Here is a 4,803-nt window from a genome sequence, read left to right on the forward strand (position 1 = left end):
CTAGAAAGCCAGGAAGTGGAGAGAGTGGGAAATATATGGTAAACAGAATAATCCAACTGCATAGGAACAGTATAATCAAATGTCCTCTAGGACTGGAGAATAGGGCCCAGTGTCACTAGAATTGCAGCCCCTCACTCATCCCCAGACTTAAGAGGCTCCTGACCAGCTTTGACAGCACAAGAACACACTATGAACCTCTCTCCTAGTTGCCTACAAAAGAATCTGTGGTGATTTTATCAGGTAACTACAAAGAGGAATCCCCAAACTTCCATTTACAATTGACCCTGACTCTGAGATAAAACCAATTCCTTGATGTCCAGACCACCAAGTTACTCCACCAATCAGCGACTTAAGAGCATCAGGATGTGACTGAAGCTTTGAACAGAATCAACAAGCTCCGTGGGGCAGCAATCATCCAGGGTAATTTGCCCCAAGTGGTTCTGAATGTATGGCCTCACTTCCATGAAACCACCCTTTAGCCCCCTGACTCAAAGACTACTTCGTCTGAATAACAGGAAAAGCCTCACGGAATCCCCTCCTAGCTAAAGGAGTAAATGAAAAGCAAGTTCATTTCATACTGGTCAGATGGATGTTCTATAGTGTTAAACTCTACAGATCCACCTCAAAGCAAAACGATCATGACTGCTATTGATGAAACAGAAGCGACCTCATTCAACCACTCTTAGAAGTAAATGATTGACAAGTAATCTTTCTTTGCCCTAAAAAACTAACAACAACATGCCAGATTCAACTAATTTGGCAGCTTGAAAAAGCAAACTGTCCCCCTCCACTGGCCACCTTCATGAGCTGTGATTTCAATTCAATAGTTTTAAGAACTAATTGAGTAGTGTGGGTCTCAGGCCTGGCTGGTCCCAGGTCTGGCTGTGATCCAGGCTCGCGGCTAGGAATAGGACCTAGGATTTAGAATATTTCATTCGTGTAGTCGGGCGCCTGCACCTAAATTTTGTAAACATAATTCAGCTTATTGTAACATGCGTGTGTGGCTGAAGGCCACTATTGTACTCTGATATATGTGGAGCCCATGCGGTCCCCTGGGGAGCAGAAGAGGAACAGAAGAAGAGCAGAGGCAGAAGCACGCTCCCCTGAATAGAGCTGTACTCCCCGCAGTAGAAGCGCGCTCCCCGCAGTAAAGTCGGTGCCTGCTGTTTCATTCTCATGTCAGCCTCTCGTCCATTCTTCCACCTGGGCGGCTCACCACAAAAACCTTCCCTTCTCGATCAGCTTGGCACTGACAAGTAGGAACAAAGTGTAAGTGACACCGGGAAACCTGAGGTTTAATTCTCTAAACACTGAACATTTTTGTATTTTAACTGTTTTGAACAGAAATCTTAAAAATATATATCACCATCGTCCCTGCTTTCTTTCTTTTTTTCTTATTGAGTCTTAAGCCATTGAAGTCCCTAAACTACCAGGCTTGGCTCTGCCTGAAGATACTGATTGAGGATTATTACTTTGTATGCTCAATGCTTGCTGTGTCAACTGCACCCAATGTAATTTGATTTCGTCTTAATTTCTCTGGGGCACCACTGGAAACTAGTTATTGTGCAATATTATAATGCTCTCATGCTTTCAAAAGGGTTGCTGGATTTTGCAAACAAAAATATAGGCTACCCAGTTAAATCTGAATTCTGATAAACGGTGAACTATTTTTAGGATTAGTATATCCCAAGTATTGAATATCCTAAACAATTATTCATTGTTTATTTGAAATTTAAATTTAACTAAGTGTCTTGTATTTTAATCTGGTAACTCTAATCAGGTCCACCGAGATACATAGTCCTGTTTGGCTTTGGCTGTCTTTAGATATGCTGCTCTCATTTATGTCTGTAGGGAGCCAAAACTTTGCCTTTCAGATCTGTTATGACAGAGAGGCCAAAGCTGGTCCTTTGCCCCAGTGTCCCCAAGCTGCTGTTTTTCTCTCTTCCTTTACGGCTGTTCTTTACTGATACTTTTTATCCCTATTGCTACTTTTGATGTCTGCCACCTTTTTCCTAAACTGTGCTCCTTTCTCTTCTGTACTATTTTTTCTTCCTAAGGGTAGTGTTTTAAAGCACAGACTTTAAAGGCAGAAAAATTAGGATTTGTATCCCAACTTACCTTTCAGTAGATTTGGGAACTTTAGTAAGTTACCTAATGTCTGAAAGCCTCAGTTTCTCCTTCTATAAAATACAGGTCTTCTGTAAAATACTAATGTCTACTTTATAGGACTGTTGTGAGGGTTAAATGAGATGATAAGGGCAAACTACACAAAAGTACAATTCTTATTAGATTGTTACTATTTAAAGACCTTCAGGCTTTGGATACTGACTTGACATTTTTGAATGTGTTAGATGCCTAGAGTTACAATTTAGGCTCTGCTGACATTCTTTCTCGGTAAGCTTTTGTACTGTCTGGCTTGTCTGTTACATTATCACCAACCAGTTCAGTTCAGTTGAGGAAATAATGTGTTAAATTTCTACTATGTGCTAAGCACTATGGTAGGGGCTGAAGATTCAGAGATTAATAGGATAGTACTGACCTTAGGGAAAGTGTTGGGCAGAAAGGGTAGATATAAAACAGGTACAATGTATTAAGTAAATTATCTAGATGTTCACAGAATCCTTCAAGATGCTATGTGACCACAGAGAAGAAGTTCAGACCCCTGAGAGGAAGGGGACAAGAAAAGTCTTCAAGTTTGTATTAATATCTGAGCTGATGAGTGGGGCAAGCTATAAAAAATATGAGGGAGCAGTACAAATGTATTCTATACTTAGTGACTAGCATAAGGAATAGGAATAGGTATTATAGATGGTACATACAGGGAAACACAAAGCAGTTCGATATTATTAGAGTATAAATTGTAAAGCTAGGAAAAGCTAATGAAGGTATTAATTTCTTTTGGTTACCAGTTTTGGGGCTCATATCTTTAAATCAATTGTGGATCTCATACATGGCCCTCTATTTTCATTGTTGCTTTTATTTGCATAGAATCATTTTTTATTTCATGCCCATCCAAGATGTTAAAACATGTTACCGTTTCATAAGTAATTCCCCCTTTCATTTTTCTCATTTTAAAGCTTACTGGACAGACTAAAATGTCTTTCTTTTCTCTCTAATAAATAAATAAATAAATGTATTTATGTCATAAAGTGTATTTTTTCCTGCTGGTGTATTTTTAAAATATTTTAAATCTTTCCTTTCACAATCATATTTATTTATCAATAACCTACTATTTTTTGAATGAATGAAATGAATATTCTTAGAATATTGCCTAGCTATTATTATTATGTACCATGCAAATTTTAGTTTCAAAATATTTGAACATTGAGATCTAATATATATTCCACCATCCAGGAATTTTTCTCAAGATCTTACTACAAAAATTTTTAAAGCCAGTTAATCTACTCTAAGACAGCTATTTAATTGTATTTTTCTGGACGTTCTCTCTTTTTACAGCTCTCTTGGACATAGTTTATATCATTTGCGATAAAAAGAGACATAGGCTTGATGCATAGTGTTGCAGAAAAGTTGCAAAACCCGCCCCCCCCAAAAACAAAAAACAAAAAACTCAGACCAGGGAGAAATTTAGCAGCACCCAGGAATTTGGAGAAACTCAGTTTTATTATGCTGGAAGTCCCAGAAGAGCTAGTGCTCTGAAAATCTGGACCCTGAACTTAGGGGCAATTTCACTTTTATACTCACGTTTTTACAGTTGGCATGGGCTGATTTATAGACCTCTGAAATTGCTATGGGCTATGGGTAGTTAGAGAGCATGGGATTTTCTAACAAGTACTAAAGCAATACATCTTAAGGTGAGAGTGAGTTCTCAGTTTATCTCAAGATCTTTGGCCTATGCAGCAAGCAAGTTTACAGAAGCAGAACAAAGAACTGATTGGAAATGTTGGCCATTTAAGTGAGAAATTCCTCTTCAATAGCAGCATTGTGTTAAGAGGAAGCTCTACTAGTGGATGATCAAACTAAACCTAGAATATTAAGTGCAGCCTGTCAATCACCAGAATGGGTTACAGTAGTTGGAGGGTTTCCAGTAAAGATATTGGAAGGCCTTTTAAAAAGTTTGAAAGGTATCCGTGAAGCCAGGAAGGCATTAGTCCTTTAAAACCCTGAGATCCTCTGACCCCATTTGTTCTTCCCCCACTTGCCCTGTTCTGGATAATGACACTAGGCCCATTGGTGTCGCCGCTTGGGGCTCTGCTCAGCCTCAAGGGCCTCCAGGAAGGGAAGAAGCAATCATTTCCAAATGAATAAGCCTTCTTCCAGGCTACTGGGTGGCAGCCTGTGCCAGAGCAAACCTCGTTGGTTTTTAGTGTCAGTGGCTGGCATTTTTAGAAGCGGACTGTTTCTTTCCTGGATCCACCTCCCCCACTCCCTCTCATGGTCTTTGCCCTAAAGGACTTTGCCTTTCCTTTCGCAAAGGAACTCCCTGGCGGGCACCCCGGACACCCAGGCACCCTCCGCAGCAGGCCAGCGCAGCAGAGGCCCGCGACGGGAGTCGCTCCGTCTTGCCTCGTACCCTCAGGCCACATCTAGCAGGAGGCAGTGCCCCGTGCGGTGACGCGACGGTGAAGCCGGCTCCGGGGGCTGCTCCACCCGCAGCCCAGGTGCCACGCCTTGGGGACAGAGAAGGCAAGCGCTGAGTCGGGGCTGCCAGAACAGAGCCGGGAACGGCGTTTGCCCGGGCCGAGGCGGAAGTCGGAGCGTTTGGGGGACGGGACCGCGGGAACCCGGAAACGCCTGGGCCGTACGGGGCTGGCGGCAGCGACGGCGGCGGCGGGCAGCGCTGCG

The sequence above is a fragment of the Pteropus alecto genome, unplaced genomic scaffold (assembly GCF_000325575.1).
Source record: "Pteropus alecto unplaced genomic scaffold, ASM32557v1 scaffold106, whole genome shotgun sequence".
Lineage (NCBI taxonomy): Eukaryota > Metazoa > Chordata > Mammalia > Chiroptera > Pteropodidae > Pteropus > Pteropus alecto.